The sequence below is a fragment of the Schistocerca nitens genome, chromosome 9, assembly GCF_023898315.1.
Source record: "Schistocerca nitens isolate TAMUIC-IGC-003100 chromosome 9, iqSchNite1.1, whole genome shotgun sequence".
NCBI classification, from domain to species: domain Eukaryota; kingdom Metazoa; phylum Arthropoda; class Insecta; order Orthoptera; family Acrididae; genus Schistocerca; species Schistocerca nitens.
Genome location: NC_064622.1, coordinates 453,257,392 through 453,275,075, shown reverse-complemented (window position 1 = coordinate 453,275,075; position 17,684 = coordinate 453,257,392). Strand labels below are relative to the sequence as shown.

Here is a 17,684-nt window from a genome sequence, read left to right as displayed (position 1 = left end):
AGCTGCGTGGTCGCGGTGCGCCTGCAGAGCTTGGAGCTTGCCACACATCTGCGCTCGCTGTTCGACAGGTAGCACGAGGCAAGGCGCGCGTTTTTCTGCATTTTTTCGATGACGAGAGGCGGTTGATGTGCATGTAAGCGTAGCATATCAAACACGAATAGCACGAAGCATTCGTACTTAGGTGCCAAAGTCGCAGTATGGCCGCAGGTGGCGATCATATGTTTTTGTAGCCACCACTGGTTTGCAGCAAAGCGAATATGGCTAACTGAGAGCGTTTCGCTGTAGCCCCAGTGGCGCAATTGGTTAGCGCACGGTACTTATAAGGCAGTAGCCGTGAGCAATGCCGGGGTTGTGAGTTCGAGCCTCACCTGGGGCATACTTTTATTTCGTAGCAGCTGTCTCTGACAGCATCGGGAGGCTACATTTCAGATGTATCAGCTATGTCAGCAAGATTAATGTGCATTATAGGCGCTAGTTGCGTCTTCCTCGGTAGTATAGTGGTTAGTATCCCCGCCTGTCACGCGGGAGACCGGGGTTCGATTCCCCGCCGGGGAGGCACACTAGATTTTTAATTATTGCACTATCAGTCGCCGAACTTAGTGTAGACCGTTTACAGCTACTTGCAACAAGTGTCTCCCACACAGACAGCTGCCTGCATCCCGTCCTCGGTAGTATAGTGGTTAGTATCCCCGCCTGTCACGCGGGAGACCGGGGTTCGATTCCCCGCCGGGGAGACGCGATTTTTATCTCACAAACCTGCTCGAGTGTTGCGCGTGTGGGGCGGAAGAGCATTAACTTTGCCATTGACTTGCTGCAAAATCTTAAAAAATGATGCATCATAGGAAGTAGTTCTCGCATTCTTCACACTTCAGAATTACGGGGTTTGCTTTTGAGGCTGAATCAATGCCCCCAGCCGACTCTCTAGGCGTAATAATCGTGCTCGACACAATCAGGAAAAGAAATAATTTTAGCAGAGCGTGGTTTCGATCCACGGACCTCTGGGTTATGGGCCCAGCACGCTTCCACTGCGCCACTCTGCTGTGTGGGTGTATACTGGCTCTTCGTCACATCACTTGGGACACTTGGGCAGTGTTGTCTGCGTCGCTTTCACGCGCCTACATTTGATTGCGTAACATCTCCTACAGCTCTCAGCTTGACTTGTCTCGACTTTGCTCGACTGACGCTACGCTGACGCTTGCACGCAGCGATATTTACCACGATCGCCTCGACATGCAGCTGCGAGATGCACAGGAGTAACAAAGCACTGCACGATGCGGCGACATACGAAATCCACTGCCCAGCTACGCGTTGGCAACTAACAAAATGCCGACCCTGCCAGGATTCGAACCTGGAATCTTCTGATCCGTAGTCAGACGCGTTATCCGTTGCGCCACAGGGCCAGTGGCAGCATTTCTCGCTACGAGACAAGTGCAATTCGCTAAGAAACGTGTTCTCCAGGGCTCATCAAGCTCCCAAGGAAGGCACCACTCGTCCAGCTGCGTGGTCGCGGTGCGCCTGCAGAGCTTGGAGCTTGCCACACATCTGCGCTCGCTGTTCGACAGGTAGCACGAGGCAAGGCGCGCGTTTTTCTGCATTTTTTCGATGACGAGAGGCGGTTGATGTGCATGTAAGCGTAGCATATCAAACACGAATAGCACGAAGCATTCGTACTTAGGTGCCAAAGTCGCAGTATGGCCGCAGGTGGCGATCATATGTTTTTGTAGCCACCACTGGTTTGCAGCAAAGCGAATATGGCTAACTGAGAGCGTTTCGCTGTAGCCCCAGTGGCGCAATTGGTTAGCGCACGGTACTTATAAGGCAGTAGCCGTGAGCAATGCCGGGGTTGTGAGTTCGAGCCTCACCTGGGGCATACTTTTATTTCGTAGCAGCTGTCTCTGACAGCATCGGGAGGCTACATTTCAGATGTATCAGCTATGTCAGCAAGATTAATGTGCATTATAGGCGCTAGTTGCGTCTTCCTCGGTAGTATAGTGGTTAGTATCCCCGCCTGTCACGCGGGAGACCGGGGTTCGATTCCCCGCCGGGGAGGCACACTAGATTTTTAATTATTGCACTATCAGTCGCCGAACTTAGTGTAGACCGTTTACAGCTACTTGCAACAAGTGTCTCCCACACAGACAGCTGCCTGCATCCCGTCCTCGGTAGTATAGTGGTTAGTATCCCCGCCTGTCACGCGGGAGACCGGGGTTCGATTCCCCGCCGGGGAGACGCGATTTTTATCTCACAAACCTGCTCGAGTGTTGCGCGTGTGGGGCGGAAGAGCATTAACTTTGCCATTGACTTGCTGCAAAATCTTAAAAAATGATGCATCATAGGAAGTAGTTCTCGCATTCTTCACACTTCAGAATTACGGGGTTTGCTTTTGAGGCTGAATCAATGCCCCCAGCCGACTCTCTAGGCGTAATAATCGTGCTCGACACAATCAGGAAAAGAAATAATTTTAGCAGAGCGTGGTTTCGATCCACGGACCTCTGGGTTATGGGCCCAGCACGCTTCCACTGCGCCACTCTGCTGTGTGGGTGTATACTGGCTCTTCGTCACATCACTTGGGACACTTGGGCAGTGTTGTCTGCGTCGCTTTCACGCGCCTACATTTGATTGCGTAACATCTCCTACAGCTCTCAGCTTGACTTGTCTCGACTTTGCTCGACTGACGCTACGCTGACGCTTGCACGCAGCGATATTTACCACGATCGCCTCGACATGCAGCTGCGAGATGCACAGGAGTAACAAAGCACTGCACGATGCGGCGACATACGAAATCCACTGCCCAGCTACGCGTTGGCAACTAACAAAATGCCGACCCTGCCAGGATTCGAACCTGGAATCTTCTGATCCGTAGTCAGACGCGTTATCCGTTGCGCCACAGGGCCAGTGGCAGCATTTCTCGCTACGAGACAAGTGCAATTCGCTAAGAAACGTGTTCTCCAGGGCTCATCAAGCTCCCAAGGAAGGCACCACTCGTCCAGCTGCGTGGTCGCGGTGCGCCTGCAGAGCTTGGAGCTTGCCACACATCTGCGCTCGCTGTTCGACAGGTAGCACGAGGCAAGGCGCGCGTTTTTCTGCATTTTTTCGATGACGAGAGGCGGTTGATGTGCATGTAAGCGTAGCATATCAAACACGAATAGCACGAAGCATTCGTACTTAGGTGCCAAAGTCGCAGTATGGCCGCAGGTGGCGATCATATGTTTTTGTAGCCACCACTGGTTTGCAGCAAAGCGAATATGGCTAACTGAGAGCGTTTCGCTGTAGCCCCAGTGGCGCAATTGGTTAGCGCACGGTACTTATAAGGCAGTAGCCGTGAGCAATGCCGGGGTTGTGAGTTCGAGCCTCACCTGGGGCATACTTTTATTTCGTAGCAGCTGTCTCTGACAGCATCGGGAGGCTACATTTCAGATGTATCAGCTATGTCAGCAAGATTAATGTGCATTATAGGCGCTAGTTGCGTCTTCCTCGGTAGTATAGTGGTTAGTATCCCCGCCTGTCACGCGGGAGACCGGGGTTCGATTCCCCGCCGGGGAGGCACACTAGATTTTTAATTATTGCACTATCAGTCGCCGAACTTAGTGTAGACCGTTTACAGCTACTTGCAACAAGTGTCTCCCACACAGACAGCTGCCTGCATCCCGTCCTCGGTAGTATAGTGGTTAGTATCCCCGCCTGTCACGCGGGAGACCGGGGTTCGATTCCCCGCCGGGGAGACGCGATTTTTATCTCACAAACCTGCTCGAGTGTTGCGCGTGTGGGGCGGAAGAGCATTAACTTTGCCATTGACTTGCTGCAAAATCTTAAAAAATGATGCATCATAGGAAGTAGTTCTCGCATTCTTCACACTTCAGAATTACGGGGTTTGCTTTTGAGGCTGAATCAATGCCCCCAGCCGACTCTCTAGGCGTAATAATCGTGCTCGACACAATCAGGAAAAGAAATAATTTTAGCAGAGCGTGGTTTCGATCCACGGACCTCTGGGTTATGGGCCCAGCACGCTTCCACTGCGCCACTCTGCTGTGTGGGTGTATACTGGCTCTTCGTCACATCACTTGGGACACTTGGGCAGTGTTGTCTGCGTCGCTTTCACGCGCCTACATTTGATTGCGTAACATCTCCTACAGCTCTCAGCTTGACTTGTCTCGACTTTGCTCGACTGACGCTACGCTGACGCTTGCACGCAGCGATATTTACCACGATCGCCTCGACATGCAGCTGCGAGATGCACAGGAGTAACAAAGCACTGCACGATGCGGCGACATACGAAATCCACTGCCCAGCTACGCGTTGGCAACTAACAAAATGCCGACCCTGCCAGGATTCGAACCTGGAATCTTCTGATCCGTAGTCAGACGCGTTATCCGTTGCGCCACAGGGCCAGTGGCAGCATTTCTCGCTACGAGACAAGTGCAATTCGCTAAGAAACGTGTTCTCCAGGGCTCATCAAGCTCCCAAGGAAGGCACCACTCGTCCAGCTGCGTGGTCGCGGTGCGCCTGCAGAGCTTGGAGCTTGCCACACATCTGCGCTCGCTGTTCGACAGGTAGCACGAGGCAAGGCGCGCGTTTTTCTGCATTTTTTCGATGACGAGAGGCGGTTGATGTGCATGTAAGCGTAGCATATCAAACACGAATAGCACGAAGCATTCGTACTTAGGTGCCAAAGTCGCAGTATGGCCGCAGGTGGCGATCATATGTTTTTGTAGCCACCACTGGTTTGCAGCAAAGCGAATATGGCTAACTGAGAGCGTTTCGCTGTAGCCCCAGTGGCGCAATTGGTTAGCGCACGGTACTTATAAGGCAGTAGCCGTGAGCAATGCCGGGGTTGTGAGTTCGAGCCTCACCTGGGGCATACTTTTATTTCGTAGCAGCTGTCTCTGACAGCATCGGGAGGCTACATTTCAGATGTATCAGCTATGTCAGCAAGATTAATGTGCATTATAGGCGCTAGTTGCGTCTTCCTCGGTAGTATAGTGGTTAGTATCCCCGCCTGTCACGCGGGAGACCGGGGTTCGATTCCCCGCCGGGGAGGCACACTAGATTTTTAATTATTGCACTATCAGTCGCCGAACTTAGTGTAGACCGTTTACAGCTACTTGCAACAAGTGTCTCCCACACAGACAGCTGCCTGCATCCCGTCCTCGGTAGTATAGTGGTTAGTATCCCCGCCTGTCACGCGGGAGACCGGGGTTCGATTCCCCGCCGGGGAGACGCGATTTTTATCTCACAAACCTGCTCGAGTGTTGCGCGTGTGGGGCGGAAGAGCATTAACTTTGCCATTGACTTGCTGCAAAATCTTAAAAAATGATGCATCATAGGAAGTAGTTCTCGCATTCTTCACACTTCAGAATTACGGGGTTTGCTTTTGAGGCTGAATCAATGCCCCCAGCCGACTCTCTAGGCGTAATAATCGTGCTCGACACAATCAGGAAAAGAAATAATTTTAGCAGAGCGTGGTTTCGATCCACGGACCTCTGGGTTATGGGCCCAGCACGCTTCCACTGCGCCACTCTGCTGTGTGGGTGTATACTGGCTCTTCGTCACATCACTTGGGACACTTGGGCAGTGTTGTCTGCGTCGCTTTCACGCGCCTACATTTGATTGCGTAACATCTCCTACAGCTCTCAGCTTGACTTGTCTCGACTTTGCTCGACTGACGCTACGCTGACGCTTGCACGCAGCGATATTTACCACGATCGCCTCGACATGCAGCTGCGAGATGCACAGGAGTAACAAAGCACTGCACGATGCGGCGACATACGAAATCCACTGCCCAGCTACGCGTTGGCAACTAACAAAATGCCGACCCTGCCAGGATTCGAACCTGGAATCTTCTGATCCGTAGTCAGACGCGTTATCCGTTGCGCCACAGGGCCAGTGGCAGCATTTCTCGCTACGAGACAAGTGCAATTCGCTAAGAAACGTGTTCTCCAGGGCTCATCAAGCTCCCAAGGAAGGCACCACTCGTCCAGCTGCGTGGTCGCGGTGCGCCTGCAGAGCTTGGAGCTTGCCACACATCTGCGCTCGCTGTTCGACAGGTAGCACGAGGCAAGGCGCGCGTTTTTCTGCATTTTTTCGATGACGAGAGGCGGTTGATGTGCATGTAAGCGTAGCATATCAAACACGAATAGCACGAAGCATTCGTACTTAGGTGCCAAAGTCGCAGTATGGCCGCAGGTGGCGATCATATGTTTTTGTAGCCACCACTGGTTTGCAGCAAAGCGAATATGGCTAACTGAGAGCGTTTCGCTGTAGCCCCAGTGGCGCAATTGGTTAGCGCACGGTACTTATAAGGCAGTAGCCGTGAGCAATGCCGGGGTTGTGAGTTCGAGCCTCACCTGGGGCATACTTTTATTTCGTAGCAGCTGTCTCTGACAGCATCGGGAGGCTACATTTCAGATGTATCAGCTATGTCAGCAAGATTAATGTGCATTATAGGCGCTAGTTGCGTCTTCCTCGGTAGTATAGTGGTTAGTATCCCCGCCTGTCACGCGGGAGACCGGGGTTCGATTCCCCGCCGGGGAGGCACACTAGATTTTTAATTATTGCACTATCAGTCGCCGAACTTAGTGTAGACCGTTTACAGCTACTTGCAACAAGTGTCTCCCACACAGACAGCTGCCTGCATCCCGTCCTCGGTAGTATAGTGGTTAGTATCCCCGCCTGTCACGCGGGAGACCGGGGTTCGATTCCCCGCCGGGGAGACGCGATTTTTATCTCACAAACCTGCTCGAGTGTTGCGCGTGTGGGGCGGAAGAGCATTAACTTTGCCATTGACTTGCTGCAAAATCTTAAAAAATGATGCATCATAGGAAGTAGTTCTCGCATTCTTCACACTTCAGAATTACGGGGTTTGCTTTTGAGGCTGAATCAATGCCCCCAGCCGACTCTCTAGGCGTAATAATCGTGCTCGACACAATCAGGAAAAGAAATAATTTTAGCAGAGCGTGGTTTCGATCCACGGACCTCTGGGTTATGGGCCCAGCACGCTTCCACTGCGCCACTCTGCTGTGTGGGTGTATACTGGCTCTTCGTCACATCACTTGGGACACTTGGGCAGTGTTGTCTGCGTCGCTTTCACGCGCCTACATTTGATTGCGTAACATCTCCTACAGCTCTCAGCTTGACTTGTCTCGACTTTGCTCGACTGACGCTACGCTGACGCTTGCACGCAGCGATATTTACCACGATCGCCTCGACATGCAGCTGCGAGATGCACAGGAGTAACAAAGCACTGCACGATGCGGCGACATACGAAATCCACTGCCCAGCTACGCGTTGGCAACTAACAAAATGCCGACCCTGCCAGGATTCGAACCTGGAATCTTCTGATCCGTAGTCAGACGCGTTATCCGTTGCGCCACAGGGCCAGTGGCAGCATTTCTCGCTACGAGACAAGTGCAATTCGCTAAGAAACGTGTTCTCCAGGGCTCATCAAGCTCCCAAGGAAGGCACCACTCGTCCAGCTGCGTGGTCGCGGTGCGCCTGCAGAGCTTGGAGCTTGCCACACATCTGCGCTCGCTGTTCGACAGGTAGCACGAGGCAAGGCGCGCGTTTTTCTGCATTTTTTCGATGACGAGAGGCGGTTGATGTGCATGTAAGCGTAGCATATCAAACACGAATAGCACGAAGCATTCGTACTTAGGTGCCAAAGTCGCAGTATGGCCGCAGGTGGCGATCATATGTTTTTGTAGCCACCACTGGTTTGCAGCAAAGCGAATATGGCTAACTGAGAGCGTTTCGCTGTAGCCCCAGTGGCGCAATTGGTTAGCGCACGGTACTTATAAGGCAGTAGCCGTGAGCAATGCCGGGGTTGTGAGTTCGAGCCTCACCTGGGGCATACTTTTATTTCGTAGCAGCTGTCTCTGACAGCATCGGGAGGCTACATTTCAGATGTATCAGCTATGTCAGCAAGATTAATGTGCATTATAGGCGCTAGTTGCGTCTTCCTCGGTAGTATAGTGGTTAGTATCCCCGCCTGTCACGCGGGAGACCGGGGTTCGATTCCCCGCCGGGGAGGCACACTAGATTTTTAATTATTGCACTATCAGTCGCCGAACTTAGTGTAGACCGTTTACAGCTACTTGCAACAAGTGTCTCCCACACAGACAGCTGCCTGCATCCCGTCCTCGGTAGTATAGTGGTTAGTATCCCCGCCTGTCACGCGGGAGACCGGGGTTCGATTCCCCGCCGGGGAGACGCGATTTTTATCTCACAAACCTGCTCGAGTGTTGCGCGTGTGGGGCGGAAGAGCATTAACTTTGCCATTGACTTGCTGCAAAATCTTAAAAAATGATGCATCATAGGAAGTAGTTCTCGCATTCTTCACACTTCAGAATTACGGGGTTTGCTTTTGAGGCTGAATCAATGCCCCCAGCCGACTCTCTAGGCGTAATAATCGTGCTCGACACAATCAGGAAAAGAAATAATTTTAGCAGAGCGTGGTTTCGATCCACGGACCTCTGGGTTATGGGCCCAGCACGCTTCCACTGCGCCACTCTGCTGTGTGGGTGTATACTGGCTCTTCGTCACATCACTTGGGACACTTGGGCAGTGTTGTCTGCGTCGCTTTCACGCGCCTACATTTGATTGCGTAACATCTCCTACAGCTCTCAGCTTGACTTGTCTCGACTTTGCTCGACTGACGCTACGCTGACGCTTGCACGCAGCGATATTTACCACGATCGCCTCGACATGCAGCTGCGAGATGCACAGGAGTAACAAAGCACTGCACGATGCGGCGACATACGAAATCCACTGCCCAGCTACGCGTTGGCAACTAACAAAATGCCGACCCTGCCAGGATTCGAACCTGGAATCTTCTGATCCGTAGTCAGACGCGTTATCCGTTGCGCCACAGGGCCAGTGGCAGCATTTCTCGCTACGAGACAAGTGCAATTCGCTAAGAAACGTGTTCTCCAGGGCTCATCAAGCTCCCAAGGAAGGCACCACTCGTCCAGCTGCGTGGTCGCGGTGCGCCTGCAGAGCTTGGAGCTTGCCACACATCTGCGCTCGCTGTTCGACAGGTAGCACGAGGCAAGGCGCGCGTTTTTCTGCATTTTTTCGATGACGAGAGGCGGTTGATGTGCATGTAAGCGTAGCATATCAAACACGAATAGCACGAAGCATTCGTACTTAGGTGCCAAAGTCGCAGTATGGCCGCAGGTGGCGATCATATGTTTTTGTAGCCACCACTGGTTTGCAGCAAAGCGAATATGGCTAACTGAGAGCGTTTCGCTGTAGCCCCAGTGGCGCAATTGGTTAGCGCACGGTACTTATAAGGCAGTAGCCGTGAGCAATGCCGGGGTTGTGAGTTCGAGCCTCACCTGGGGCATACTTTTATTTCGTAGCAGCTGTCTCTGACAGCATCGGGAGGCTACATTTCAGATGTATCAGCTATGTCAGCAAGATTAATGTGCATTATAGGCGCTAGTTGCGTCTTCCTCGGTAGTATAGTGGTTAGTATCCCCGCCTGTCACGCGGGAGACCGGGGTTCGATTCCCCGCCGGGGAGGCACACTAGATTTTTAATTATTGCACTATCAGTCGCCGAACTTAGTGTAGACCGTTTACAGCTACTTGCAACAAGTGTCTCCCACACAGACAGCTGCCTGCATCCCGTCCTCGGTAGTATAGTGGTTAGTATCCCCGCCTGTCACGCGGGAGACCGGGGTTCGATTCCCCGCCGGGGAGACGCGATTTTTATCTCACAAACCTGCTCGAGTGTTGCGCGTGTGGGGCGGAAGAGCATTAACTTTGCCATTGACTTGCTGCAAAATCTTAAAAAATGATGCATCATAGGAAGTAGTTCTCGCATTCTTCACACTTCAGAATTACGGGGTTTGCTTTTGAGGCTGAATCAATGCCCCCAGCCGACTCTCTAGGCGTAATAATCGTGCTCGACACAATCAGGAAAAGAAATAATTTTAGCAGAGCGTGGTTTCGATCCACGGACCTCTGGGTTATGGGCCCAGCACGCTTCCACTGCGCCACTCTGCTGTGTGGGTGTATACTGGCTCTTCGTCACATCACTTGGGACACTTGGGCAGTGTTGTCTGCGTCGCTTTCACGCGCCTACATTTGATTGCGTAACATCTCCTACAGCTCTCAGCTTGACTTGTCTCGACTTTGCTCGACTGACGCTACGCTGACGCTTGCACGCAGCGATATTTACCACGATCGCCTCGACATGCAGCTGCGAGATGCACAGGAGTAACAAAGCACTGCACGATGCGGCGACATACGAAATCCACTGCCCAGCTACGCGTTGGCAACTAACAAAATGCCGACCCTGCCAGGATTCGAACCTGGAATCTTCTGATCCGTAGTCAGACGCGTTATCCGTTGCGCCACAGGGCCAGTGGCAGCATTTCTCGCTACGAGACAAGTGCAATTCGCTAAGAAACGTGTTCTCCAGGGCTCATCAAGCTCCCAAGGAAGGCACCACTCGTCCAGCTGCGTGGTCGCGGTGCGCCTGCAGAGCTTGGAGCTTGCCACACATCTGCGCTCGCTGTTCGACAGGTAGCACGAGGCAAGGCGCGCGTTTTTCTGCATTTTTTCGATGACGAGAGGCGGTTGATGTGCATGTAAGCGTAGCATATCAAACACGAATAGCACGAAGCATTCGTACTTAGGTGCCAAAGTCGCAGTATGGCCGCAGGTGGCGATCATATGTTTTTGTAGCCACCACTGGTTTGCAGCAAAGCGAATATGGCTAACTGAGAGCGTTTCGCTGTAGCCCCAGTGGCGCAATTGGTTAGCGCACGGTACTTATAAGGCAGTAGCCGTGAGCAATGCCGGGGTTGTGAGTTCGAGCCTCACCTGGGGCATACTTTTATTTCGTAGCAGCTGTCTCTGACAGCATCGGGAGGCTACATTTCAGATGTATCAGCTATGTCAGCAAGATTAATGTGCATTATAGGCGCTAGTTGCGTCTTCCTCGGTAGTATAGTGGTTAGTATCCCCGCCTGTCACGCGGGAGACCGGGGTTCGATTCCCCGCCGGGGAGGCACACTAGATTTTTAATTATTGCACTATCAGTCGCCGAACTTAGTGTAGACCGTTTACAGCTACTTGCAACAAGTGTCTCCCACACAGACAGCTGCCTGCATCCCGTCCTCGGTAGTATAGTGGTTAGTATCCCCGCCTGTCACGCGGGAGACCGGGGTTCGATTCCCCGCCGGGGAGACGCGATTTTTATCTCACAAACCTGCTCGAGTGTTGCGCGTGTGGGGCGGAAGAGCATTAACTTTGCCATTGACTTGCTGCAAAATCTTAAAAAATGATGCATCATAGGAAGTAGTTCTCGCATTCTTCACACTTCAGAATTACGGGGTTTGCTTTTGAGGCTGAATCAATGCCCCCAGCCGACTCTCTAGGCGTAATAATCGTGCTCGACACAATCAGGAAAAGAAATAATTTTAGCAGAGCGTGGTTTCGATCCACGGACCTCTGGGTTATGGGCCCAGCACGCTTCCACTGCGCCACTCTGCTGTGTGGGTGTATACTGGCTCTTCGTCACATCACTTGGGACACTTGGGCAGTGTTGTCTGCGTCGCTTTCACGCGCCTACATTTGATTGCGTAACATCTCCTACAGCTCTCAGCTTGACTTGTCTCGACTTTGCTCGACTGACGCTACGCTGACGCTTGCACGCAGCGATATTTACCACGATCGCCTCGACATGCAGCTGCGAGATGCACAGGAGTAACAAAGCACTGCACGATGCGGCGACATACGAAATCCACTGCCCAGCTACGCGTTGGCAACTAACAAAATGCCGACCCTGCCAGGATTCGAACCTGGAATCTTCTGATCCGTAGTCAGACGCGTTATCCGTTGCGCCACAGGGCCAGTGGCAGCATTTCTCGCTACGAGACAAGTGCAATTCGCTAAGAAACGTGTTCTCCAGGGCTCATCAAGCTCCCAAGGAAGGCACCACTCGTCCAGCTGCGTGGTCGCGGTGCGCCTGCAGAGCTTGGAGCTTGCCACACATCTGCGCTCGCTGTTCGACAGGTAGCACGAGGCAAGGCGCGCGTTTTTCTGCATTTTTTCGATGACGAGAGGCGGTTGATGTGCATGTAAGCGTAGCATATCAAACACGAATAGCACGAAGCATTCGTACTTAGGTGCCAAAGTCGCAGTATGGCCGCAGGTGGCGATCATATGTTTTTGTAGCCACCACTGGTTTGCAGCAAAGCGAATATGGCTAACTGAGAGCGTTTCGCTGCAGCCCCAGTGGCGCAATTGGTTAGCGCACGGTACTTATAAGGCAGTAGCCGTGAGCAATGCCGGGGTTGTGAGTTCGAGCCTCACCTGGGGCATACTTTTATTTCGTAGCAGCTGTCTCTGACAGCATCGGGAGGCTACATTTCAGATGTATCAGCTATGTCAGCAAGATTAATGTGCATTATAGGCGCTAGTTGCGTCTTCCTCGGTAGTATAGTGGTTAGTATCCCCGCCTGTCACGCGGGAGACCGGGGTTCGATTCCCCGCCGGGGAGACGCGATTTTTATCTCACAAACCTGCTCGAGTGTTGCGCGTGTGGGGCGGAAGAGCATTAACTTTGCCATTGACTTGCTGCAAAATCTTAAAAAATGATGCATCATAGGAAGTAGTTCTCGCATTCTTCACACTTCAGAATTACGGGGTTTGCTTTTGAGGCTGAATCAATGCCCCCAGCCGACTCTCTAGGCGTAATAATCGTGCTCGACACAATCAGGAAAAGAAATAATTTTAGCAGAGCGTGGTTTCGATCCACGGACCTCTGGGTTATGGGCCCAGCACGCTTCCACTGCGCCACTCTGCTGTGTGGGTGTATACTGGCTCTTCGTCACATCACTTGGGACACTTGGGCAGTGTTGTCTGCGTCGCTTTCACGCGCCTACATTTGATTGCGTAACATCTCCTACAGCTCTCAGCTTGACTTGTCTCGACTTTGCTCGACTGACGCTACGCTGACGCTTGCACGCAGCGATATTTACCACGATCGCCTCGACATGCAGCTGCGAGATGCACAGGAGTAACAAAGCACTGCACGATGCGGCGACATACGAAATCCACTGCCCAGCTACGCGTTGGCAACTAACAAAATGCCGACCCTGCCAGGATTCGAACCTGGAATCTTCTGATCCGTAGTCAGACGCGTTATCCGTTGCGCCACAGGGCCAGTGGCAGCATTTCTCGCTACGAGACAAGTGCAATTCGCTAAGAAACGTGTTCTCCAGGGCTCATCAAGCTCCCAAGGAAGGCACCACTCGTCCAGCTGCGTGGTCGCGGTGCGCCTGCAGAGCTTGGAGCTTGCCACACATCTGCGCTCGCTGTTCGACAGGTAGCACGAGGCAAGGCGCGCGTTTTTCTGCATTTTTTCGATGACGAGAGGCGGTTGATGTGCATGTAAGCGTAGCATATCAAACACGAATAGCACGAAGCATTCGTACTTAGGTGCCAAAGTCGCAGTATGGCCGCAGGTGGCGATCATATGTTTTTGTAGCCACCACTGGTTTGCAGCAAAGCGAATATGGCTAACTGAGAGCGTTTCGCTGTAGCCCCAGTGGCGCAATTGGTTAGCGCACGGTACTTATAAGGCAGTAGCCGTGAGCAATGCCGGGGTTGTGAGTTCGAGCCTCACCTGGGGCATACTTTTATTTCGTAGCAGCTGTCTCTGACAGCATCGGGAGGCTACATTTCAGATGTATCAGCTATGTCAGCAAGATTAATGTGCATTATAGGCGCTAGTTGCGTCTTCCTCGGTAGTATAGTGGTTAGTATCCCCGCCTGTCACGCGGGAGACCGGGGTTCGATTCCCCGCCGGGGAGGCACACTAGATTTTTAATTATTGCACTATCAGTCGCCGAACTTAGTGTAGACCGTTTACAGCTACTTGCAACAAGTGTCTCCCACACAGACAGCTGCCTGCATCCCGTCCTCGGTAGTATAGTGGTTAGTATCCCCGCCTGTCACGCGGGAGACCGGGGTTCGATTCCCCGCCGGGGAGACGCGATTTTTATCTCACAAACCTGCTCGAGTGTTGCGCGTGTGGGGCGGAAGAGCATTAACTTTGCCATTGACTTGCTGCAAAATCTTAAAAAATGATGCATCATAGGAAGTAGTTCTCGCATTCTTCACACTTCAGAATTACGGGGTTTGCTTTTGAGGCTGAATCAATGCCCCCAGCCGACTCTCTAGGCGTAATAATCGTGCTCGACACAATCAGGAAAAGAAATAATTTTAGCAGAGCGTGGTTTCGATCCACGGACCTCTGGGTTATGGGCCCAGCACGCTTCCACTGCGCCACTCTGCTGTGTGGGTGTATACTGGCTCTTCGTCACATCACTTGGGACACTTGGGCAGTGTTGTCTGCGTCGCTTTCACGCGCCTACATTTGATTGCGTAACATCTCCTACAGCTCTCAGCTTGACTTGTCTCGACTTTGCTCGACTGACGCTACGCTGACGCTTGCACGCAGCGATATTTACCACGATCGCCTCGACATGCAGCTGCGAGATGCACAGGAGTAACAAAGCACTGCACGATGCGGCGACATACGAAATCCACTGCCCAGCTACGCGTTGGCAACTAACAAAATGCCGACCCTGCCAGGATTCGAACCTGGAATCTTCTGATCCGTAGTCAGACGCGTTATCCGTTGCGCCACAGGGCCAGTGGCAGCATTTCTCGCTACGAGACAAGTGCAATTCGCTAAGAAACGTGTTCTCCAGGGCTCATCAAGCTCCCAAGGAAGGCACCACTCGTCCAGCTGCGTGGTCGCGGTGCGCCTGCAGAGCTTGGAGCTTGCCACACATCTGCGCTCGCTGTTCGACAGGTAGCACGAGGCAAGGCGCGCGTTTTTCTGCATTTTTTCGATGACGAGAGGCGGTTGATGTGCATGTAAGCGTAGCATATCAAACACGAATAGCACGAAGCATTCGTACTTAGGTGCCAAAGTCGCAGTATGGCCGCAGGTGGCGATCATATGTTTTTGTAGCCACCACTGGTTTGCAGCAAAGCGAATATGGCTAACTGAGAGCGTTTCGCTGTAGCCCCAGTGGCGCAATTGGTTAGCGCACGGTACTTATAAGGCAGTAGCCGTGAGCAATGCCGGGGTTGTGAGTTCGAGCCTCACCTGGGGCATACTTTTATTTCGTAGCAGCTGTCTCTGACAGCATCGGGAGGCTACATTTCAGATGTATCAGCTATGTCAGCAAGATTAATGTGCATTATAGGCGCTAGTTGCGTCTTCCTCGGTAGTATAGTGGTTAGTATCCCCGCCTGTCACGCGGGAGACCGGGGTTCGATTCCCTGCCGGGGAGGCACAGTAGATTTTTAATTATTGCACTATCAGTCGCCGAACTTAGTGTAGACCGTTTACAGCTACTTGCAACAAGTGTCTCCCACACAGACAGCTGCCTGCATCCCGTCCTCGGTAGTATAGTGGTTAGTATCCCCGCCTGTCACGCGGGAGACCGGGGTTCGATTCCCCGCCGGGGAGACGCGATTTTTATCTCACAAACCTGCTCGAGTGTTGCGCGTGTGGGGCGGAAGAGCATTAACTTTGCCATTGACTTGCTGCAAAATCTTAAAAAATGATGCATCATAGGAAGTAGTTCTCGCATTCTTCACACTTCAGAATTACGGGGTTTGCTTTTGAGGCTGAATCAATGCCCCCAGCCGACTCTCTAGGCGTAATAATCGTGCTCGACACAATCAGGAAAAGAAATAATTTTAGCAGAGCGTGGTTTCGATCCACGGACCTCTGGGTTATGGGCCCAGCACGCTTCCACTGCGCCACTCTGCTGTGTGGGTGTATACTGGCTCTTCGTCACATCACTTGGGACACTTGGGCAGTGTTGTCTGCGTCGCTTTCACGCGCCTACATTTGATTGCGTAACATCTCCTACAGCTCTCAGCTTGACTTGTCTCGACTTTGCTCGACTGACGCTACGCTGACGCTTGCACGCAGCGATATTTACCACGATCGCCTCGACATGCAGCTGCGAGATGCACAGGAGTAACAAAGCACTGCACGATGCGGCGACATACGAAATCCACTGCCCAGCTACGCGTTGGCAACTAACAAAATGCCGACCCTGCCAGGATTCGAACCTGGAATCTTCTGATCCGTAGTCAGACGCGTTATCCGTTGCGCCACAGGGCCAGTGGCAGCATTTCTCGCTACGAGACAAGTGCAATTCGCTAAGAAACGTGTTCTCCAGGGCTCATCAAGCTCCCAAGGAAGGCACCACTCGTCCAGCTGCGTGGTCGCGGTGCGCCTGCAGAGCTTGGAGCTTGCCACACATCTGCGCTCGCTGTTCGACAGGTAGCACGAGGCAAGGCGCGCGTTTTTCTGCATTTTTTCGATGACGAGAGGCGGTTGATGTGCATGTAAGCGTAGCATATCAAACACGAATAGCACGAAGCATTCGTACTTAGGTGCCAAAGTCGCAGTATGGCCGCAGGTGGCGATCATATGTTTTTGTAGCCACCACTGGTTTGCAGCAAAGCGAATATGGCTAACTGAGAGCGTTTCGCTGCAGCCCCAGTGGCGCAATTGGTTAGCGCACGGTACTTATAAGGCAGTAGCCGTGAGCAATGCCGGGGTTGTGAGTTCGAGCCTCACCTGGGGCATACTTTTATTTCGTAGCAGCTGTCTCTGACAGCATCGGGAGGCTACATTTCAGATGTATCAGCTATGTCAGCAAGATTAATGTGCATTATAGGCGCTAGTTGCGTCTTCCTCGGTAGTATAGTGGTTAGTATCCCCGCCTGTCACGCGGGAGACCGGGGTTCGATTCCCCGCCGGGGAGGCACACTAGATTTTTAATTATTGCACTATCAGTCGCCGAACTTAGTGTAGACCGTTTACAGCTACTTGCAACAAGTGTCTCCCACACAGACAGCTGCCTGCATCCCGTCCTCGGTAGTATAGTGGTTAGTATCCCCGCCTGTCACGCGGGAGACCGGGGTTCGATTCCCCGCCGGGGAGACGCGATTTTTATCTCACAAACCTGCTCGAGTGTTGCGCGTGTGGGGCGGAAGAGCATTAACTTTGCCATTGACTTGCTGCAAAATCTTAAAAAATGATGCATCATAGGAAGTAGTTCTCGCATTCTTCACACTTCAGAATTACGGGGTTTGCTTTTGAGGCTGAATCAATGCCCCCAGCCGACTCTCTAGGCGTAATAATCGTGCTCGACACAATCAGGAAAAGAAATAATTTTAGCAGAGCGTGGTTTCGATCCACGGACCTCTGGGTTATGGGCCCAGCACGCTTCCACTGCGCCACTCTGCTGTGTGGGTGTATACTGGCTCTTCGTCACATCACTTGGGACACTTGGGCAGTGTTGTCTGCGTCGCTTTCACGCGCCTACATTTGATTGCGTAACATCTCCTACAGCTCTCAGCTTGACTTGTCTCGACTTTGCTCGACTGACGCTACGCTGACGCTTGCACGCAGCGATATTTACCACGATCGCCTCGACATGCAGCTGCGAGATGCACAGGAGTAACAAAGCACTGCACGATGCGGCGACATACGAAATCCACTGCCCAGCTACGCGTTGGCAACTAACAAAATGCCGACCCTGCCAGGATTCGAACCTGGAATCTTCTGATCCGTAGTCAGACGCGTTATCCGTTGCGCCACAGGGCCAGTGGCAGCATTTCTCGCTACGAGACAAG

General features: G+C 52.5%; 59 non-coding genes across 59 annotated transcripts; 35 read left to right on the top strand and 24 right to left on the bottom strand.

Moving 5' to 3' along the window:
* The first annotated feature begins 284 nt into the window (after positions 1–284).
* On the top strand, positions 285–376 carry Trnai-uau (transfer RNA isoleucine (anticodon UAU)). The gene is given in 2 exon segments: positions 285–322; positions 341–376. It is a non-coding gene; the product is annotated as a tRNA-Ile (tRNA).
* A 107-nt stretch (positions 377–483) lies between these two features.
* Positions 484–555, top strand: Trnad-guc (transfer RNA aspartic acid (anticodon GUC)). The gene has a single exon. It is a non-coding gene; the product is annotated as a tRNA-Asp (tRNA).
* A 107-nt stretch (positions 556–662) lies between these two features.
* Positions 663–734, top strand: Trnad-guc (transfer RNA aspartic acid (anticodon GUC)). The gene has a single exon. It is a non-coding gene; the product is annotated as a tRNA-Asp (tRNA).
* Positions 735–968: 234 nt separating this feature from the next.
* On the bottom strand, positions 969–1,040 carry Trnam-cau (transfer RNA methionine (anticodon CAU)). The gene has a single exon. It is a non-coding gene; the product is annotated as a tRNA-Met (tRNA).
* Positions 1,041–1,327: 287 nt separating this feature from the next.
* On the bottom strand, positions 1,328–1,400 carry Trnar-acg (transfer RNA arginine (anticodon ACG)). The gene has a single exon. It is a non-coding gene; the product is annotated as a tRNA-Arg (tRNA).
* Positions 1,401–1,778: 378 nt separating this feature from the next.
* On the top strand, positions 1,779–1,870 carry Trnai-uau (transfer RNA isoleucine (anticodon UAU)). Its single transcript is given in 2 exon segments — positions 1,779–1,816; positions 1,835–1,870. It is a non-coding gene; the product is annotated as a tRNA-Ile (tRNA).
* Positions 1,871–1,977: 107 nt separating this feature from the next.
* On the top strand, positions 1,978–2,049 carry Trnad-guc (transfer RNA aspartic acid (anticodon GUC)). Its single transcript has one exon. It is a non-coding gene; the product is annotated as a tRNA-Asp (tRNA).
* Positions 2,050–2,156: 107 nt separating this feature from the next.
* Positions 2,157–2,228, top strand: Trnad-guc (transfer RNA aspartic acid (anticodon GUC)). Its single transcript has one exon. It is a non-coding gene; the product is annotated as a tRNA-Asp (tRNA).
* A 234-nt stretch (positions 2,229–2,462) lies between these two features.
* Positions 2,463–2,534, bottom strand: Trnam-cau (transfer RNA methionine (anticodon CAU)). The gene has a single exon. It is a non-coding gene; the product is annotated as a tRNA-Met (tRNA).
* Positions 2,535–2,821: 287 nt separating this feature from the next.
* Positions 2,822–2,894, bottom strand: Trnar-acg (transfer RNA arginine (anticodon ACG)). Its single transcript has one exon. It is a non-coding gene; the product is annotated as a tRNA-Arg (tRNA).
* A 378-nt stretch (positions 2,895–3,272) lies between these two features.
* Positions 3,273–3,364, top strand: Trnai-uau (transfer RNA isoleucine (anticodon UAU)). Its single transcript is given in 2 exon segments — positions 3,273–3,310; positions 3,329–3,364. It is a non-coding gene; the product is annotated as a tRNA-Ile (tRNA).
* Positions 3,365–3,471: 107 nt separating this feature from the next.
* On the top strand, positions 3,472–3,543 carry Trnad-guc (transfer RNA aspartic acid (anticodon GUC)). The gene has a single exon. It is a non-coding gene; the product is annotated as a tRNA-Asp (tRNA).
* A 107-nt stretch (positions 3,544–3,650) lies between these two features.
* Trnad-guc (transfer RNA aspartic acid (anticodon GUC)) lies at positions 3,651–3,722 on the top strand. Its single transcript has one exon. It is a non-coding gene; the product is annotated as a tRNA-Asp (tRNA).
* A 234-nt stretch (positions 3,723–3,956) lies between these two features.
* On the bottom strand, positions 3,957–4,028 carry Trnam-cau (transfer RNA methionine (anticodon CAU)). Its single transcript has one exon. It is a non-coding gene; the product is annotated as a tRNA-Met (tRNA).
* A 287-nt stretch (positions 4,029–4,315) lies between these two features.
* On the bottom strand, positions 4,316–4,388 carry Trnar-acg (transfer RNA arginine (anticodon ACG)). Its single transcript has one exon. It is a non-coding gene; the product is annotated as a tRNA-Arg (tRNA).
* A 378-nt stretch (positions 4,389–4,766) lies between these two features.
* Positions 4,767–4,858, top strand: Trnai-uau (transfer RNA isoleucine (anticodon UAU)). Its single transcript is given in 2 exon segments — positions 4,767–4,804; positions 4,823–4,858. It is a non-coding gene; the product is annotated as a tRNA-Ile (tRNA).
* A 107-nt stretch (positions 4,859–4,965) lies between these two features.
* Positions 4,966–5,037, top strand: Trnad-guc (transfer RNA aspartic acid (anticodon GUC)). The gene has a single exon. It is a non-coding gene; the product is annotated as a tRNA-Asp (tRNA).
* Positions 5,038–5,144: 107 nt separating this feature from the next.
* Trnad-guc (transfer RNA aspartic acid (anticodon GUC)) lies at positions 5,145–5,216 on the top strand. The gene has a single exon. It is a non-coding gene; the product is annotated as a tRNA-Asp (tRNA).
* A 234-nt stretch (positions 5,217–5,450) lies between these two features.
* Positions 5,451–5,522, bottom strand: Trnam-cau (transfer RNA methionine (anticodon CAU)). Its single transcript has one exon. It is a non-coding gene; the product is annotated as a tRNA-Met (tRNA).
* A 287-nt stretch (positions 5,523–5,809) lies between these two features.
* Positions 5,810–5,882, bottom strand: Trnar-acg (transfer RNA arginine (anticodon ACG)). The gene has a single exon. It is a non-coding gene; the product is annotated as a tRNA-Arg (tRNA).
* Positions 5,883–6,260: 378 nt separating this feature from the next.
* On the top strand, positions 6,261–6,352 carry Trnai-uau (transfer RNA isoleucine (anticodon UAU)). The gene is given in 2 exon segments: positions 6,261–6,298; positions 6,317–6,352. It is a non-coding gene; the product is annotated as a tRNA-Ile (tRNA).
* Positions 6,353–6,459: 107 nt separating this feature from the next.
* On the top strand, positions 6,460–6,531 carry Trnad-guc (transfer RNA aspartic acid (anticodon GUC)). The gene has a single exon. It is a non-coding gene; the product is annotated as a tRNA-Asp (tRNA).
* A 107-nt stretch (positions 6,532–6,638) lies between these two features.
* On the top strand, positions 6,639–6,710 carry Trnad-guc (transfer RNA aspartic acid (anticodon GUC)). The gene has a single exon. It is a non-coding gene; the product is annotated as a tRNA-Asp (tRNA).
* Positions 6,711–6,944: 234 nt separating this feature from the next.
* Trnam-cau (transfer RNA methionine (anticodon CAU)) lies at positions 6,945–7,016 on the bottom strand. The gene has a single exon. It is a non-coding gene; the product is annotated as a tRNA-Met (tRNA).
* Positions 7,017–7,303: 287 nt separating this feature from the next.
* Trnar-acg (transfer RNA arginine (anticodon ACG)) lies at positions 7,304–7,376 on the bottom strand. The gene has a single exon. It is a non-coding gene; the product is annotated as a tRNA-Arg (tRNA).
* A 378-nt stretch (positions 7,377–7,754) lies between these two features.
* Positions 7,755–7,846, top strand: Trnai-uau (transfer RNA isoleucine (anticodon UAU)). The gene is given in 2 exon segments: positions 7,755–7,792; positions 7,811–7,846. It is a non-coding gene; the product is annotated as a tRNA-Ile (tRNA).
* Positions 7,847–7,953: 107 nt separating this feature from the next.
* On the top strand, positions 7,954–8,025 carry Trnad-guc (transfer RNA aspartic acid (anticodon GUC)). Its single transcript has one exon. It is a non-coding gene; the product is annotated as a tRNA-Asp (tRNA).
* Positions 8,026–8,132: 107 nt separating this feature from the next.
* On the top strand, positions 8,133–8,204 carry Trnad-guc (transfer RNA aspartic acid (anticodon GUC)). Its single transcript has one exon. It is a non-coding gene; the product is annotated as a tRNA-Asp (tRNA).
* Positions 8,205–8,438: 234 nt separating this feature from the next.
* Trnam-cau (transfer RNA methionine (anticodon CAU)) lies at positions 8,439–8,510 on the bottom strand. Its single transcript has one exon. It is a non-coding gene; the product is annotated as a tRNA-Met (tRNA).
* A 287-nt stretch (positions 8,511–8,797) lies between these two features.
* Positions 8,798–8,870, bottom strand: Trnar-acg (transfer RNA arginine (anticodon ACG)). Its single transcript has one exon. It is a non-coding gene; the product is annotated as a tRNA-Arg (tRNA).
* Positions 8,871–9,248: 378 nt separating this feature from the next.
* On the top strand, positions 9,249–9,340 carry Trnai-uau (transfer RNA isoleucine (anticodon UAU)). The gene is given in 2 exon segments: positions 9,249–9,286; positions 9,305–9,340. It is a non-coding gene; the product is annotated as a tRNA-Ile (tRNA).
* A 107-nt stretch (positions 9,341–9,447) lies between these two features.
* Trnad-guc (transfer RNA aspartic acid (anticodon GUC)) lies at positions 9,448–9,519 on the top strand. The gene has a single exon. It is a non-coding gene; the product is annotated as a tRNA-Asp (tRNA).
* A 107-nt stretch (positions 9,520–9,626) lies between these two features.
* Positions 9,627–9,698, top strand: Trnad-guc (transfer RNA aspartic acid (anticodon GUC)). The gene has a single exon. It is a non-coding gene; the product is annotated as a tRNA-Asp (tRNA).
* A 234-nt stretch (positions 9,699–9,932) lies between these two features.
* Trnam-cau (transfer RNA methionine (anticodon CAU)) lies at positions 9,933–10,004 on the bottom strand. Its single transcript has one exon. It is a non-coding gene; the product is annotated as a tRNA-Met (tRNA).
* Positions 10,005–10,291: 287 nt separating this feature from the next.
* Positions 10,292–10,364, bottom strand: Trnar-acg (transfer RNA arginine (anticodon ACG)). Its single transcript has one exon. It is a non-coding gene; the product is annotated as a tRNA-Arg (tRNA).
* A 378-nt stretch (positions 10,365–10,742) lies between these two features.
* On the top strand, positions 10,743–10,834 carry Trnai-uau (transfer RNA isoleucine (anticodon UAU)). The gene is given in 2 exon segments: positions 10,743–10,780; positions 10,799–10,834. It is a non-coding gene; the product is annotated as a tRNA-Ile (tRNA).
* Positions 10,835–10,941: 107 nt separating this feature from the next.
* Trnad-guc (transfer RNA aspartic acid (anticodon GUC)) lies at positions 10,942–11,013 on the top strand. The gene has a single exon. It is a non-coding gene; the product is annotated as a tRNA-Asp (tRNA).
* Positions 11,014–11,120: 107 nt separating this feature from the next.
* Trnad-guc (transfer RNA aspartic acid (anticodon GUC)) lies at positions 11,121–11,192 on the top strand. Its single transcript has one exon. It is a non-coding gene; the product is annotated as a tRNA-Asp (tRNA).
* Positions 11,193–11,426: 234 nt separating this feature from the next.
* On the bottom strand, positions 11,427–11,498 carry Trnam-cau (transfer RNA methionine (anticodon CAU)). Its single transcript has one exon. It is a non-coding gene; the product is annotated as a tRNA-Met (tRNA).
* A 287-nt stretch (positions 11,499–11,785) lies between these two features.
* On the bottom strand, positions 11,786–11,858 carry Trnar-acg (transfer RNA arginine (anticodon ACG)). Its single transcript has one exon. It is a non-coding gene; the product is annotated as a tRNA-Arg (tRNA).
* Positions 11,859–12,236: 378 nt separating this feature from the next.
* On the top strand, positions 12,237–12,328 carry Trnai-uau (transfer RNA isoleucine (anticodon UAU)). The gene is given in 2 exon segments: positions 12,237–12,274; positions 12,293–12,328. It is a non-coding gene; the product is annotated as a tRNA-Ile (tRNA).
* Positions 12,329–12,435: 107 nt separating this feature from the next.
* Positions 12,436–12,507, top strand: Trnad-guc (transfer RNA aspartic acid (anticodon GUC)). Its single transcript has one exon. It is a non-coding gene; the product is annotated as a tRNA-Asp (tRNA).
* A 234-nt stretch (positions 12,508–12,741) lies between these two features.
* Positions 12,742–12,813, bottom strand: Trnam-cau (transfer RNA methionine (anticodon CAU)). The gene has a single exon. It is a non-coding gene; the product is annotated as a tRNA-Met (tRNA).
* Positions 12,814–13,100: 287 nt separating this feature from the next.
* Positions 13,101–13,173, bottom strand: Trnar-acg (transfer RNA arginine (anticodon ACG)). The gene has a single exon. It is a non-coding gene; the product is annotated as a tRNA-Arg (tRNA).
* Positions 13,174–13,551: 378 nt separating this feature from the next.
* On the top strand, positions 13,552–13,643 carry Trnai-uau (transfer RNA isoleucine (anticodon UAU)). The gene is given in 2 exon segments: positions 13,552–13,589; positions 13,608–13,643. It is a non-coding gene; the product is annotated as a tRNA-Ile (tRNA).
* A 107-nt stretch (positions 13,644–13,750) lies between these two features.
* Trnad-guc (transfer RNA aspartic acid (anticodon GUC)) lies at positions 13,751–13,822 on the top strand. The gene has a single exon. It is a non-coding gene; the product is annotated as a tRNA-Asp (tRNA).
* Positions 13,823–13,929: 107 nt separating this feature from the next.
* Trnad-guc (transfer RNA aspartic acid (anticodon GUC)) lies at positions 13,930–14,001 on the top strand. Its single transcript has one exon. It is a non-coding gene; the product is annotated as a tRNA-Asp (tRNA).
* A 234-nt stretch (positions 14,002–14,235) lies between these two features.
* On the bottom strand, positions 14,236–14,307 carry Trnam-cau (transfer RNA methionine (anticodon CAU)). Its single transcript has one exon. It is a non-coding gene; the product is annotated as a tRNA-Met (tRNA).
* Positions 14,308–14,594: 287 nt separating this feature from the next.
* Trnar-acg (transfer RNA arginine (anticodon ACG)) lies at positions 14,595–14,667 on the bottom strand. The gene has a single exon. It is a non-coding gene; the product is annotated as a tRNA-Arg (tRNA).
* Positions 14,668–15,045: 378 nt separating this feature from the next.
* On the top strand, positions 15,046–15,137 carry Trnai-uau (transfer RNA isoleucine (anticodon UAU)). Its single transcript is given in 2 exon segments — positions 15,046–15,083; positions 15,102–15,137. It is a non-coding gene; the product is annotated as a tRNA-Ile (tRNA).
* A 107-nt stretch (positions 15,138–15,244) lies between these two features.
* Trnad-guc (transfer RNA aspartic acid (anticodon GUC)) lies at positions 15,245–15,316 on the top strand. The gene has a single exon. It is a non-coding gene; the product is annotated as a tRNA-Asp (tRNA).
* A 107-nt stretch (positions 15,317–15,423) lies between these two features.
* Positions 15,424–15,495, top strand: Trnad-guc (transfer RNA aspartic acid (anticodon GUC)). The gene has a single exon. It is a non-coding gene; the product is annotated as a tRNA-Asp (tRNA).
* Positions 15,496–15,729: 234 nt separating this feature from the next.
* Positions 15,730–15,801, bottom strand: Trnam-cau (transfer RNA methionine (anticodon CAU)). The gene has a single exon. It is a non-coding gene; the product is annotated as a tRNA-Met (tRNA).
* A 287-nt stretch (positions 15,802–16,088) lies between these two features.
* Trnar-acg (transfer RNA arginine (anticodon ACG)) lies at positions 16,089–16,161 on the bottom strand. Its single transcript has one exon. It is a non-coding gene; the product is annotated as a tRNA-Arg (tRNA).
* A 378-nt stretch (positions 16,162–16,539) lies between these two features.
* Positions 16,540–16,631, top strand: Trnai-uau (transfer RNA isoleucine (anticodon UAU)). The gene is given in 2 exon segments: positions 16,540–16,577; positions 16,596–16,631. It is a non-coding gene; the product is annotated as a tRNA-Ile (tRNA).
* A 107-nt stretch (positions 16,632–16,738) lies between these two features.
* On the top strand, positions 16,739–16,810 carry Trnad-guc (transfer RNA aspartic acid (anticodon GUC)). The gene has a single exon. It is a non-coding gene; the product is annotated as a tRNA-Asp (tRNA).
* A 107-nt stretch (positions 16,811–16,917) lies between these two features.
* Positions 16,918–16,989, top strand: Trnad-guc (transfer RNA aspartic acid (anticodon GUC)). The gene has a single exon. It is a non-coding gene; the product is annotated as a tRNA-Asp (tRNA).
* A 234-nt stretch (positions 16,990–17,223) lies between these two features.
* On the bottom strand, positions 17,224–17,295 carry Trnam-cau (transfer RNA methionine (anticodon CAU)). The gene has a single exon. It is a non-coding gene; the product is annotated as a tRNA-Met (tRNA).
* A 287-nt stretch (positions 17,296–17,582) lies between these two features.
* Positions 17,583–17,655, bottom strand: Trnar-acg (transfer RNA arginine (anticodon ACG)). Its single transcript has one exon. It is a non-coding gene; the product is annotated as a tRNA-Arg (tRNA).
* Positions 17,656–17,684: the final 29 nt, after the last annotated feature.